General features: G+C 41.1%; 1 long non-coding RNA gene across 1 annotated transcript in view; it reads left to right on the top strand.

Annotated features, from left to right (window-relative positions):
- LOC133545890 (uncharacterized) overlaps positions 1-16,079 on the top strand; it is a 74,234-nt gene that overhangs the window by 36,554 nt on the left and 21,601 nt on the right. The window contains exons 5-6 of the long non-coding RNA XR_009804935.1: positions 4,751-4,836; positions 14,858-14,985. This is a non-coding gene — a long non-coding RNA (uncharacterized LOC133545890). The remainder of the gene's footprint in view (positions 1-4,750; positions 4,837-14,857; positions 14,986-16,079) is intronic.

Genomic DNA, 16,079 nt, shown 5'->3' with positions numbered 1-16,079 from the left:
TTTTTTTTAGTAGTCATAGTGTTAGAAATAAAGGATGTACTTACATTCACGTCTTGCTCGTGACAACTTTCCTTTGCATTCCGGAAAAACAAATCCCAAAGTCCACGCTTTGACGAATATCAGTATTTCATTGAATTTATGTATTTATTTGTCTCGTGACTAGGGTTGCGCAGTATAGCTGACTTACAACGGCTGAAGACTTTTGTCCGCCCTTTTTGATTGCTCGAGGAACTCTGCGGAAACGTTTATCCTTTTTGTGGTTTGAACTATTCGTGCAGCCGAAAACAACACAGGAATAGGGTTTTTTTTTTTTGGAGAAAGGCTAAATGGCGCCTGGTACATATTGAGAACAGAGCGATCTAGCTAAATTTGTGGAATTGCCCAAAACTAGAACCTTGTCACAACAGAAAGTAACCAGTAATAATAATAACAATAACAATAATTTTTATAAAAAAATAATACAACTTGATGACGCAATATTTTACCACATACACTATATTGCCAAAAGTATTTGGCCTCCCATTCAAATGATCAGAATCAGGTGTTCTAATCACTTGGCCCGGCCACAGGTGTATAAAATCAAGCACATAGTCATGGAGACTGTTTCCACAAACATTTGTGAAAGAATGGGCCGTTCTCAGTGATTTCCAGCGTGGAACTGTCACCTGTGCAACAAATCCAGTCGTGAAATGTCTTCGCACCTAAATATTCCAAAGTCAACTTTCGGCTGGAATAGTTTGGGAACAACAGCAACTCAGCCACCAAGTGGTAGGCTATGTAAACTGACAGAGAGGGGTCAGCGGATGCTGAAGCGCATTGTGCAAAGACTCCCTGCACGGTCAGTTGCTACAGAGCTCCAAACTTCATGTGACCTTCCAATTAGCCCACGTACAGTACGCAGAGAGCTTCATGGAATGGGTTTCCAATAGCCGAGCAGCTGCATCTAAGCCATACATCACCATAATCCAATGCAAAGCGTGGGATGCAGTGTTATGAAGCACGGCGCCACTAGACTCTAGAGCAGTGGAGACGCGTTCTTTGGAGTTAAATCCCGCTTTTCCATCTGGCAATCTGATGTAAGAGTCTGGGTTTGGAGGTTGTCAGGAGAACTGTACATTTCGGACTGCGTTGTGCCGAGTGTGAAATATGGTGGAGGAGGAATTAGGTTGTGGGGTTGTTTTTCACCCTTAGTTCGGGTGAAAGGAACTTCGAATGCTCCAGGATACAAAAACATTTTGGACAATTCCATGCTCCCAACCTTGTGGGAACAGATTGGAGCGGGCCCCTTCCTCTTCCAACATGACTGTGCACCAGTGCACAAAGCAAGGTCCATAAAAACATGGATGACAGAGTCTGGTGTGGAAGAACTTGACTGGACTGCACAGAGTCTTGACCTGAACCCAATAGAACACCTTTGGGATGAGTTAGAACGGAGACTGAGAGCCAGGCCTTCTTGACCAACATCAGTGTGTGACCTCACCATTGGAAGAATGGTCGAACATTCCTATAAACACACTCCACAAACTTGTGGCCAGCCTTCCAGAAGTGTTGAAGCTGTAATAGCTGCAAAAGGAGGACCGACATCATATTGAACCCTATGGGTTAGAAATGGGATGGCACTTCAAAGTTCATATGTAAGTCAAGGCAGGTGGCCAAATACTTTTGGCAATATAGTGTACGTCCGCAGCTAATTTAGAGGCCTCTGTTACCCGTTTTGAATTTATTCTATTATCATTGACATTCCAAATAATATATTGTGATATATAATGTTATTACAGGAAGCTGGAAGATACTTGGCAATATAGATTTTAGGCCATTCCTAGCACTGAGTAGTTGTTTTTTTCACCCCAGTGTTAACCCTTCAAACTTTCCTCCATTAGATAAAGTTCTGATTGATACATCTTTTTTATGCTGCTTTGCTGGTCTCAAGCGTTTGGAACCTCCAATGTTCCCTTTCTGAATCCATATGTCACATGTGAGGACGTAGACGCTTGAAGTGAACGGCACAGCACAACTTTGACCCCGGTTTGTCGTCCGATTCAATAAGGTTTGGTTTTGCTTTGATCCGTGACGGTCGTTTGAGGAGACGCTGACCATTGACCGCAGCTACCAGAGCCTTTGAGATCTGAAGCGTTTCTTTCCGTTGAGATATTTAAATCATGCTTTTATCTGCCTGGTGGGCTACGTTGTCACTGTTGCCACTATGCAGTATGTGGTGTGCACTGAACATGGTGTCTAATAGCACAAGCTACTCTATGGATTCCACAAGCTGTGTCGCGCGAGGTATTTAGATCTTAGTAAACTAGGCACTTAGTTTCGAAGCGCCGATTTCCATAACCCAAAACCAGTGAAGTTGGCACGTTGTTTAATTCGTAAATAAACACAGAATACACTGATTTGCAAATCATTTTGAACTTATATTCAATTGAATAGACAGCAAAGACAATATATTTAATGTTCTAACTGAAACAGCTTTGTTATTTTTTGCAAATATTAGCTCATTTAGTATTTGATGCCTGCAACATGTTTCAAGAAAGCTGGCACAAGTTGAGGAATGCTCATCAAACACTTATTTGGAAGGTCGCACAGGTGAACAGGCTAGTTGGGAACAGTTGAGTGCCATTAATGGGAATAAAAGCAGCTTCCATGAAATGCGTTTACAAACACGGATGGGACGAGGTTCAGCACTTTGTGAACAAATGTGTGAGCAAATCGTCCAACAGTTTAAGAACAACATTTCTCAATGAGCTATTGTAAGGAATTCAGGGATTTCACCATCTACGGCAGGGGTCGGGAACCTTTTTGGCCAAGAGAGCCATGAAAGCCAAATATTTTAAAATGGATTTCAGTGAGAGCCTTATAATATTTTTTAACACTGAATACAATTAAATATGTGCATATTTAAGTAAGACCAACATTTTTAGAGAATAATAAGTCTCTTATTCTTTTTAATAACGTTGTTATTGGGGCGGTACATCTCGGATGGTAGAGTGGCCGTGCCAGCAACTTGAGGGTTCCAGGTTCAATACCCGCTTCCGCCATCCTAGTCACTGCCGTTGTGTCCTTGGGCAAGACACTTTACCCACCTGCTCCCAGTGCCACCAACACTGGTTTAAATGTAACTTAGATATTGGGTTTCACAATGTAAAGCGCTTTGAGTCACTAGAGAAAAAGCGCTATATAAATATAATTCTTGAACAGGTGCGATAGAAAATGGATGGTTGGATTAAAATGCATGAGAATGTCTTATCTTTTGAACGTTATTTTTAACACTGTGATTATCAGCGGAATTATTCATTACTTTTTATGTTAAGCAATGCCAGCTAAGATTTATCTGAGAGCCAGATGCAGACATCAAAAGAGCCACATCTGGCTCTAGAGCCATAGGTTCCCTACCCCTGATCTACGGTCTGTAATAATAAAAATAATAATAATAGATTTTATTTGTAAAACACACTTTACGTTGAGCAAACAACCTCAAAGTGCCAAAGTGTAAAAAATAGTAATAATAAAAATAAATAAAATATAAAACTAGAAACAGCCCAATAGCTACAACCACCATGCATGTCTATAGAAAGGCTTTTTTAAAAAGATGAGTTTTTAAGCCTTTTTTAAAAGCATCCACGGTCTGAGGTGCCCTCGGGTGGTCAGGGAGAGCGTTCCACAGACTGGGAGCAGCGGAGCAGAAAGCCCGGTCTCCCATTGTTCGAAGCTTTGTCCGTGGAGGTTGGATGAGGTTAGCCTGTTTGGAACGGAGGTGTCGTGTGGAGGATTTGGGGGTGAGCAGTTCCTTGAGGTAGAGGGGGGCATTTCCATGGAGGCATCAAAATGTTCAGAGAATCTGGAGAAATCACTGCACATAAGCGATGATATCACGGACCTTCGATCCCTCAGGCGATACTGCATCAAAAAGTGACATCAGTGTGTAAAGGATATCACCACATGGGCTCAGGAACACATCAGAAAACCACTGTCAGTAACTAAAGTAGGTTGCTACTTCTGTAAGTGCAAGTTAAAACTCTACTATGCAAAGCGAAAGCCATTTATCAACAACACCCTGATGCAAAGATTCAAAAAAAAAAAATAAATAAAAAAAAAAAACATTTTAATGAAAAAAGTTAATATATATATAGATGTTTTTATTTTATTTACTTGGGTCTTCCGGCGGGCAGGATTCTGGACGCTGGTGGGCCGGATCCGGCCCGCAGGCCTTAGTTTGGGGACCCCTGGTATAAACAAAATAGAGCGATTGCCGCTGGCACCATCGTTCGCCGACTTTTGCTAATGTTTATGTATGATTTCGAATGCATAAAAAAAAGAAAAACACGCGTGTTCTTGTCTTACATCGGGACTGTTCCAAAAAAAATGTTTTAGATCACCTTTGAGGCTTTTGTTCTTCTCGCTGCGTTGGAGGCTTATTTGAAACATTCAGGGAAAAGCTGTTCCCCATGTCAACAATACGTGACGGCGCGTGTGTGAGCGTTGATCTAACCTGACAGCTTCCTCCCGGATAGAGAAAAAAAAAAATAGAGATGTCACTCACAAACTGGGAAGTTTATTTTTTTTTTGTGAAGTTATCTCGGAGAGACTTTTGGAATGGAACATTGTTTCACTAAACACAGACCGCAAGAGGCTTCCCAGCAAATCCGTAATCCTGTTTTCATTACGCCGCAAATCTTGATTTGCGTTCCACAGCTTTTAATCTGAAAATACTTCCTGCAGCCTAAATCCTATTTGCTTTGCCTTGCAGCTGCAACGCCACATAGACGGGGAGCGCGGGCGAGGCCAGGATTGGCAGGTGTGCGTGGATAACAAGCGCTCATCTCCCACAAACAGGTTTGCCAGCTGTTTTTTGTTTTTTTCGAACTTTGTGAATATTTGGCGAGCGGGATTAATTTGCTCGACAGTTTGTGTCTTGCCGTTTTAAGCGCCCGTGGGTGCACGAGCAGCAATAAAGCCTGCGACAGCATCATCATTGCAAACCAGCATCTGGATCCTTTCCAGTAATCACAAATCTAATATAAAAAGCACAAAAAAAATGGCTGTTTACAGTTTGCCGGAGATTACACTCCAATATAAACTGGAACTGCCTTCGGGAATCATTTGAATTGGACTTTCCTGCTTGCAATCAGTCAAGCGTGACCTTCCATGCTCTCCCTGTATAACTTGCTTTTTTTCCTCTTGTGAGCCAAACAAGAACTGTGTGGCCACAGAGAAAACACACAAATGAGCTTCCACTGGAGAGCAATACAAGACTCTACTCAATTTATCTGTTATCCATTTTTAAAGGGGAACTGCACTTGTTTTTGCAATTTTGCCTATCGTTCACAATCATTATGAACACAACTTTATTTACTTTTTCATTCTAACATGTAAAAAAATGTTTCGCGTTTTGTGGCTATCAATGCAGCTAATTGAAGCAATCTATTCTAGCTCTAAATCACTCTTAAAGGCCTACTGAAATGTGATTTTCTTATTTAAATGGGGATAGCAGGTCCATTCTGTGTCATACTTAATCATTTCGCAATATTGCCGTATTTTTGCTAAAAGGATTTAGTAGAGAACATCGACGATAAAGTTCGCAACTTTTGGTCGCTAATAAAAAAGCCTTGCCTGTACCGGAAGTAGCAGACGATGTGCGTGATGTCACTGGTTGTAGGGCTCATCACATCCTAACATTGTTTATAATCATAGCCACCAGCAGCAGGAGCAATTTGCACGTTTCCCCATTAATTTGAGCGAGGATGAAATATTCGTGGATGAGGAAATTTAGAGTGAAGCACTAAAAAAAAAAAGGAAAAGAAAAGGCGACGGCTCCAGGCGGCGGCAGTGGGAGCGATTCAGATGTTATTAAACACATTTACTAGGATAATTCTGGAAAATCCCTTATCTGCTTATTGTGTTAATAGTGTTTTAGTGAGGATATAAAGTCATACCTGAAAGTCGGAGGGCTGCGGTGAACGCCAGTGTCTCTGAGAGAAGCCAATGGAGGAGCCAAGATCACATCTGCCTTTTTGACAGCTGCAGGAGGAGGTAGCATAATCCGCTGAAGTCTCTGGTAAGAGCTGACTTAATATCACAATTGGTTGACATGTGGTAGAGAAACATGTTCGCTTGACCGCTCTGTGTTAAAGCTTCACAACCTTCAAAGAAACACCGGCTGTGTTTCGGTTGCCAAAGGCAGCTGCAATCCACCGCTTTCCACCAACAGCATTGTTCTTTATAGTCTCCATTATTAATTAAACAAATTGCAAAAGATTCAGCAACACAGATGTCCAAAATACTGTGTAATTATAATTATAATCAACATAAGCGTCATCATTCCGTGACGTTTTCAACAGGATACCTCGCGGGAAATTTAAAATTGCAATTTAGTAAACTAAACCGGCCGTATTGGCATGTGTTGCAATGTTAATATTCCATCATTGATATATAAACTATCAGACTGCGTGGTCGGTTGTAGTGGGTTTCAGTAGGCCTTTAAAATGCATTAAAATGTTTAATATTATAATTTTCCTGAGGGAACTCTCCTGAAGGAATCAATAAAGTACTATCCATCTATCTAAAAAACTGTCAACAATACTTCCCTAACCCGTATAATAACCAAGCTGTAACAACATTGTTATTGTAGCACAACTCCATGCTTCAGAATTAGCCGTAACCTAGCTTCGGCAATAGACAAGCTAGCTTGTACGTCAGCACAAAATGCATTTTGAGTTTGTAATGCACAACACAATGCGATAGGACACCAATCAGTACTGACTAAAAAACATCAACAATCTTTTTACAGTATCTGTAAAGTATTATTTCGTGTTTTGTTTGCACACAGCTAGCCATACAGCATATGTACTGTGTGCATCATGATCGATTTTAAAGTGTGACTCACTCGATGGACAGTTCAGTCTGTTTGGTCCAGTTGGCAGAGGCTGTTATTTACGGTTTATTTTGGGTAAGCACTCCATTTATGTTGAAACAGCCTGACTCCATGTTCCATATTCATAGCTTTAAGTCACTTTCACCTCACTCTGCTCCCGTCTCACCCTTCCTTAATGCTCGCTTCTGGAAGCAGCAGTTCATCCTCCGTATATTCTGCTTCAAAAAGATAAGGTCGTGAATGCTCATTTGTCCAAAAATTGTCGTTTTCCTGGTCTATCAATTCTGCCATGATTAGAACACACTTGCGTTTGTTTCCGGAAGTAGGAACACACATTTGTTGCCGGAAATCGGAAATATGTTGCTGTGGAAACAGAAATAAATGGGAGGAAGAAATATAGGGCAAATATTGTATATATACTTGCAGTGTGTGTATAAAACATTATACATACTGTTATGAAGGTGTCTGTTACTACATTTTATATAAATACATATATATATATATATATATATATATATATATATATATATATATGTGTGTGTATATACTTGCAGTGTGTATATTGTACATATTACATATTGTTATGAAGGTGTCTGTTACTACATTTTATATAAATACACATATATATATATATATATATATATATAAATATATGTGTGTGTATATATATACATACACTTACAGTGTGTATATTGTACATATTACATATTGTTATGAAGGTGTCTTTTACTACATTTTATATAAATACATATATATATATATATATATATATATATATATGTGTGTGTGTGTGTGTATATATATATATATACATACACTTACAGTGTGTATATTGTACATATTACATATTGTTATGAAGGTGTCTGGTACTACATTATATATAAACTTCCATCTATCCATCCATTTACTACCGCTTGTCCCTTTGGGGTTCGCGGGGGGTGCTGAAGCCTATCTCAGCTACATTCGGGCGGAAGGCAGGGTACACCCTGGACAAGTCGCCACCTCATCACAGGGCCAACACAGATAGACAGACATCATTCACACTCACATCCGTTCTAATGCTCCCTCAGTTGCCATGGACACTGATTTTTTTGCACCTGCCTCTGGTTAGTGGTCAGGGCGCTCACCTGCTCCTGATCACTAATCAGAGAGCTATAAATACCTGCCTTGTCGTCTACCCAGCTTGATAGTTGTGTTTGTTTTTCCAAACACCGAGTCCTGCATGTATGGTTATTTTGTTAACTACGTGCTAGTCCCCCCTAGGCTAAATTATTAAGCTTTTTCATAGTTTCTTGTGCCATTATCATGTTTACCTTTTGAATTTTTTTGCCTACGCCTTTGTAATAAATATACATAAATATTTTTTGTCCTGTTCAGCTACTCTGGCAAATCATATTGTTGATGTACACCAGGCCTAGGTAATTATTTTGACTAGGGGGGCAAATGTAGAGAAAACAATGTGCCTGGGGGCGGGTGTTTCTGTTTTTAAGAACACTAATACAAAACCTAGCAATAATGTCTGATTGAATGCTACAAACGTTATGACAGACCTTAAAAAAACGGAATGTAATTTTAAGTTTTTTTACTAAATGAGTTACCCAGAATGTGTATGAAAATAAAGAATGTGGGATTTACAATATTAACTATGAACGATAAAACACTGAATATTAACATATGAATTTCACACCCCCTCTCGTTCGAAATATTTGACAATAAAGCGAAACGCAACAAAAATGCAACAAACATAGCAAAATATGAAGGTGAAGGGTACAAAAAAACCCACCTACAATCTGATGTATCTGATATATCACTAAGTTTTAGACCCTTGTTGTAAAAATCGCGTCTTTCCCTGACACCCAGGCTGGCCGCTCTGGAAACACTCAGTGGAAACTTTCCCCATCAGAGCTGCTGTGACTTAGGTTACCATAGTAACTAATTAGATTACCATAATAACTAATTAGATGACCATAGTAACTAGTATATCATGCAAAAACGCAGAGTCCAACCATTGAAATACTTTGTATAGTTCAAGACCTACGGTCATTTGAAAACACCACTGCACATCATAATGGCAGCTACATTTTCCATCTAAAAGATCTAAAAAAATTAATTAAGAATGTCTGGCGGGCCAGATTGAAAAGCTTAACGGGCCGCATGTGGCCCCGGGGCCCTAATTTGCCCAGGTCTAATGTAGACGGTCATATTTGCTGCAAATATTTACTTTACAAAAGAGACAACAACATAACAGCATCAGAAAATAGGATATATACATATATGATACAAAAAGTTATAGCAAAGAAACTGAAGTAAATATTAATAATACAGAAATGACAATGAACATTATTACATTACAAATGGAGCATTAAAAACACCAATAAAAATAGCACTACTGATAATCAATAATAATTACCTCTATTATCAACAATATAGTTGTTTCAAAAGGAACAATACATATATAAGTAATGATAACTAGAGATAAAAAAGAAAGCAGATAAATGCAGGGGAACAAAGGGAAGGAAACTGTATTAACCTTGTAGATGGTTATGATAACAATAGGTTAAGTTTTGTCAGTGTGTTACCCAGTTTACCCTAAATATTCGTTTTACCTGCACGCTGCTCCCTGACGTCCTTTCTGCATCCTGGGGGAAATGACCGCCGCAAAAAACATGCAACCCGGGCGCAGCACGTCTTTTCGGGTTGCACCGTTTTGCGGGCGGTCTCACTTACGTGCCTCCACTTCGACTGCATCTTCTCCCCGTCAGCCTAGTTGTAGTTTTTAGCGCTTCCATATCGAGTCTTCTGACCGATATAAATTCGAATTATACGCTACTTTTTAGGGGTGCACAAAAAAGGTGGATTCACATCAATCAATCAATCAATCAATGTTTATTTAAATAGCCCTAAATCACAAGTGTCTCAAAGGGCTGCACACAACGACATCCGTGGATCAGCGCCCACATCTGAATCGTCATTCTTATACATCCGGACTCTAAATCGATTTCAAAAATGTATTTTGGAAAAAAATACAGAATTTACAAAAATACATATATATATATATATTATTTTAATGAGAACCCGTTCTTTTAAAGTCAGTTTGTAGGTCATCTCTATGCTACTAGAGGTGTTTCAAAACTGTAAACTGTTTCATTGTCATTTTCATACTAAGTAATATTTTGTGAGAACTGTATTGAATCGTCCCTCCAGGAATGGAAATCGGATTGACTCGTTAGGTGCCCATGAGTCAAACCCTTACTACTTTGTATTCGAAATGGCATCCAGCGGAGGATGCATGTGCATGCACGAGCCAGTCTGCCCCACAAAAAAAAAAAGAGGAGCTTAGTGACTACAGTGCAAACGACAATGGTCGACTTACGCAAAGCTCTTCGGGTACCGTATTTTCCGGACTTTTAGGCACACTTAAAAAATTTTATTTTTTTTTTCTCAAAACTCGACAGTGCGCCTTAAAAAAAAAATAATATAGAGACTTATATCACGCTAAACACTCAAAGCGCTCACAGAGAAGTGGGACTCAACATTCATTCACACCTGGTGATGGTAAGCTACGTCAGTAGCCACAGCTGTCCTACGGCCCCTCCGGCCACCACCTTTCATTTATTCGTCATTCATTCACCAGTGTGAGCGGCACCGAGGTTAAGGGGTGAAGTGTCCTGCCCAAGGACATAACGGCAGCGATTTTTTGGATGTCATTAGGTGGGAAGCAAACCTGCAACCCTCAGGTTTCTGGCCGGCTGCTCTACCCACTACGCCATGCCACCCCATAAACCCGGTGTGCTTAATGTAAGGAGTATGTTTGGTGGAGCTTACCCATCTCGAAGCACTTTTATGTGACCAGTAGATGGCAGTCAAACATAAGAGATATTAATAATAATGATCATATCATCCATCCATCCATTTTTTACCGCTTATTCCCTTTTGGGTTTGCGGGGGGCGCTGGCGCCTATCTCAGCTACAATCGGGCGGAAGGCGGGGTACACCCTGGACAAGTCGCCACCTCATCGCAGGGCCAACACAGATAGACAGACAACATTCACACTCACATTCATACAATTGGGCCAATTTAGTGTTGCCAATCAACCTATCCCCAGGTGCATGTCTTTTGGAAGTGGGAGGAAGCCGGAGTACCCGGAGGGAACCCATGCATTCACGGGGAGAACATGCAAACTCCACACAGAAAGATCCCGAGCCTGGGATTGAACCCAAGACTGCAGGACCTTCGTATTGTGAGGCAGACGCACTAACCCTTCTTCCACCGTGAAATCATAATGATAATGAATTAATTGTAACGCACTTTTACATTTGTTAAAATCTCAAAGTACTACAAAGAATAAAAAAAATAATAAAAAAAAATAGAAAGTTACAATATCCATCCATCCATCCATTTTCTACCGCTTATTCCCTTTAGGGGGTTGGTCGAGGGGCGTGTTTGGGGGGCGTGGGTAAGAGGGGAGGAGTATATTTACAGCTATCCATCCATCCATTTACTACCGCTTATTCCCTTTGGGGTCGCGGGGGGCGCTGGTGCGTATCTCAACTACAATCGGGCGGAAGGCGGGGTACGCCCTGGACATATCGCCACCTCATCATTTAATAGAAAATTAAAATAGAAATGAAAACATGAAAAACACTAGATAAAACAGAAACACAGATACAAAATATGGAAGAAAAACCTGAGACCACTGGATTAAACAGATAGGCAAGCAGTGTATTAAAAACATGAGAAATTAGATAAAAGCTGTGCTAAAAAGGTGGGTTTTTAGTCACTTCTTAAAACGGTCGACCGACTGTGGTGCTCTAAGATGGTCGGGGAGAGCGTTCCAGAGTTCGGGAGCGGTCGAGCAGAAAGCCCGGCGGCCCATAGATTGTAACTCTGTCCTGATGGGTTTGAGGAAGTTAGTGTTTGAGGAGTGGCGGTTGCAGGTAAGAGGTTGAGGGGAAACCAGGTTAGCGGATTAATCTTGAATTGGGTCCCGGGATGCAGAAGGAAGCCAGTGGAGTGATTTGAGGATGGGTGTGATATGATCACTTTGCGCACTCTCATCAGGATCCTCGCTGCGCTGTTTTGGATGTACTGGAGCTTTTTTGATGCTCTTTTTGGGGACCCTGACTCGAAGTGCGTCGCAGTAATCAAGCCTGGAGGAGACGAAGGCGTGGGCGGGTCTTTTAGTGTCGGCTGGGGGGGCGGAGTCTTGAGATGTTGCGGAGGTGAGGGAAAGACGTTTTGCACAGATGGTTGATGTGGGATGGGGTCCATTTTCACTCTCTGGTTGGTGATAACTGGGGAGAGTGGCAGGTTCTGTCCAGAGAAGGTGATGCTGGTTATGGGGCATGTGTTGATCTGGTGTGGGGTTGCCTATTTTCATGACCACAGTTTTTTAGGGTATTGAGCTGCAGGAAGTTGATGCTCATCCAGGCCTTTATCTCCTCCAGGCAGGTGGTGAGAATGGAGAGGGACGTTGGTGATGAGGGTGAGGTTTGCATTGTTCGCAGGTACAAACCTTGTTTCCATATGAGTTGGGAAATTGTGTTAGATGTAAAAAAAAAAAAATGGAATACAATGATTTGCAAATCCTTTTCAACCCATATTCAGTTGAATGCGCTACAAAGACAACATATTTGATGTTCAAACTCATAAACTTTTTATTTTTTTTCCCAAATATTAATTAACTTACAATTTCATGGCTGCAACACGTGCCAAAGTAGTTGGGAAAGGGCATGTTCACCACTGTGTTACATCACCTTTTCTTTGAACAACACTCAATAAACATTTGGGAACTGAGGAAACTAATTGTTAAAGCTTTGAAAGTGGAATTATTTCCCATTCTTGCTTTCTGTAGAGCTTCAGTTGTTCAACAGTCAGGGGTCGCCGCTGTTGTATTTTATGCTTCATAATGCGCCACACATTTTCGATGGGAGACAGGTCTGGACTGCGGGCGGGCCAGGAAAGTACCCGCACTCTATTACTACGAAGCCACGCTGTTGTAACACGTGGCTTGGCATTGTCTTGCTGAAATAAGCAGGGGCGTCCATGATAACGTTGCTTGGATGGACCATTCAGCATTAATGGTGCCTTCACAGATGTGTAAGTTACCCATGCCTTGGGCACTAGTGCACCCCCATACCATCACAGATTCTGGCTTTTGAACTTTGCGTCTATAATAATCCGAATGGTTATTTTCCTCTTTGTTCTGGAGGACACCACGTCCTCTGTTTCCAAATATAATTTGAAATGTGGACTCGTCAAACCACAGAACACCTTTCCACTTTGCTTCAGTCCATCTTAGGTGAGCCCGGGCCCAGCCAAGCCGGCGGTGTTTCAGGGTGTTGTTGATAAATGGGTTTTGCTTTGCATAGTAGAGTTTTAACTTGCAATTACAGATGTAGCGACCAACTGTAGTTACTGACAGTGGTTTTATGAAGTGTTCCTGAGCCCATGTGGTGATATCCTTTACACACTGATGCAGTACCGCCTGAAGGTTCAAAGGTCCGTAATATAATCACTTATGTGCAGTGATTTCTCCAGATTTTCTGAACCTTTTGATGATTTTACGAACCGTAGATGGTAAAATCTATAAATTCCTTGCATTAGCTTGTTGAGAAATGTTGTACTAAAACTGTTCGACAATTTGCTTACAAATTGGTGACCCTCGCCCCATCATTGTTTGTAATTACTTAGCATTTCATGGAAGCTGCTTTTATACCCAATCATGGCTCCCACCTGTTCCCAATTAGCCTGCACACCTGTGGGATGTTCCAAATAAGTGTTTAATGAGAATTCCTCAACTTTATCAGTATTTATTGCCACCTTTCCCAACTTATTTGTCACATGTTGCTGGCATCAAATTCTAAAGTTAATGAATATTTGCACAAAAAAAAAGTTTGTCAGTTTGAACATTAAATATGTTGTCTTTGTAGCATATTCAACTGAATATGGGTGCAAAATGATTTGCAAATCATTGTATTCCATTTATATTTACATCCAACACAATTTCACAACTCATATGGAAATGGGGTTTGTAAGTAGGAAGGCAGGATCGTTTTATGAATATATCCTCCGTGTTTGGATTTCACATTTTCAGGACTTACGCAGATCCCAAATACACAAAAACGGGTAGCAATAGGTAAGAAAAGTTGGTTTTGCATAAAAGGCTCCACATGATATTCTCCCCGAACACAACACACAAGGGATTTGGTGCACGAGAATGGAAGCAACAAAACCATCTGTTAAGCAGCTGCTGTCATAATGTTGTTTGAATTGTGCCGTCTTGTCTGACTATTAACCTCCCTGGCCTTGGATTTTTTTTTGGCAGCCCCAGCTGCATAGTGGGTTCTCCTCACAATCACACTGGCAAACTTTTCTTACAATTAATTAGCACAAAAAAAAAAAAAAACATTTTACGTTGTCATTGTGTGACTTTGGATCCCAAGGAGCGGTACTGCATCAAAAAGCAACATCAGAGTGTAAAGTACATCACCACATGGGCTCAGGAACACTTCAGAAAACCACTGTCAGTATCTACAGTTGGTCGCTACATCCGTAAGTGCAAGTTAAAACTCCACAATGAAAAGCAAAAGCCATGTATCAACAACACCCAGAAACGCTTTGCTGGGTCCGAGCTCATTGGACTGATGCAAAGTGGAAAGGTGTTCTGTGGTCTGACGACTCCACATTTCAAATTGCTTTTGGAAACTGTGGACGCCGCATCCTCTGTAACAAAGAGGAAAATAACCATCCGGATTGTTTATCAACAACACCCAGAGTGGGTAAAATTTTGAGGGCAATTTTTTTTTTCCATTTTGGAGTAAGGTTGTAACTTGACAAAATGTGGAGAAAGTGTTGGTAATACTTTCCGGATGCACTGTTTGTTGTGTTTTGGGAATTCTGTTTGTTGGTTCTTTATTTCTGCTTGTCAGGTTTTATTTTTACCCCCCTGTTGTTTTGTTGACCTCTGCCCTGCTTTTTAGATTGCTCTGAGCCTGATGGTGGGTGGAGCCAGGAGACACACATGTGGAGAGTTTGGCAATTAGGCTTTCTAACGCTGCGTTCCATTTTCATCGGAAGTGGGAAGTCGGAGCTGGGAATGACGTCACCGGTGAGTTGTGAGCTTTCTAGTTCTTAAGTTGGAAATCCTCCCCGAAAACTATTTTTGTGCTTGCCTTGTCTGAATACAACTTTTGTGAAAATATGCACTATTTCTGCAATTTTCACACACAGTGGATGAAGAGGAAACAAAGCAAAGTAGAGCGTATAGACCACATTAAATAGATGTAGTATACACTGCAGTAGTGTTACTATATATACATGTGCAACAATACTTAGTCTATGGCTGATTTACTGCACAAATAACTAATATTCACACACACACTAGATGTGATGCATTGGACACATACCGTTGTTCCACCCCCTGGGAGGTGAGGGGAGCAGTGAGCAGCAGCGGTGGCCACGCTCGGGAATCATTTTTGGTGATTCAAACCCCAATTCCAACCGTTGATGCTGAGTGCCAAGAAGGGAGGTATGGGGGCCCCATTTTTAAAGTCTTTGGTATGTCTCGGCCGGGTTTTGAACTCACAACTTACCGATCTCAGGGCGGACACTCTAACCACTAGGCCACTGAGTACAACGTACAACAATACATAGTTTATGGCTTATTTACTGCAAAAGAAGTTATCAGAAGTTAAAGTTAAAGTACCACTGATAGTCACACACACACTAGGTGTGATGAATTTGACCCATACCCTTGTTACACACCCTGGGAGTTGAGGGGAGCAGTGAGTGGCAGCGGTGGCCACACTCGGGAACCATTTTTGGTGATTCAACCCCCAATTCCATCCCTTGATGTTGAGTGCCAAGCAGGGAGGTAACGGGTTCCATTTTTAAAGTCTTTGGTATGACTCGGCTGGGGTTTGAACTCACGACCTACCGATTTCAGGGTGGCACTCTAACCACAGGTTAAGCAGGCTACTGAGCAGGCTAAGAAGCGCTAATAAAGGATATCATAGAACCGGACATCATTGTTTACATCCAGGGCAGCAATCTTTGAAACCAAGTAGTGGTGAGAATTGTAACGTCTTCCGGGCATCGTGATGCGGTTCGTTCTTCTTTGATGCAGATCGGGGTCGGACACAGCGTGAAGGTAAGAAATAATGGTTTATTTAAACTAAAAACAGACTAACAACAGAAACACTG

Source organism: Nerophis ophidion, linkage group LG29 (genome assembly GCF_033978795.1).
Source record: "Nerophis ophidion isolate RoL-2023_Sa linkage group LG29, RoL_Noph_v1.0, whole genome shotgun sequence".
Classification (NCBI taxonomy): domain Eukaryota; kingdom Metazoa; phylum Chordata; class Actinopteri; order Syngnathiformes; family Syngnathidae; genus Nerophis; species Nerophis ophidion.
Note: the sequence above shows the minus strand (reverse complement) of the source record. Positions and strands in the feature narration are given on the sequence as shown.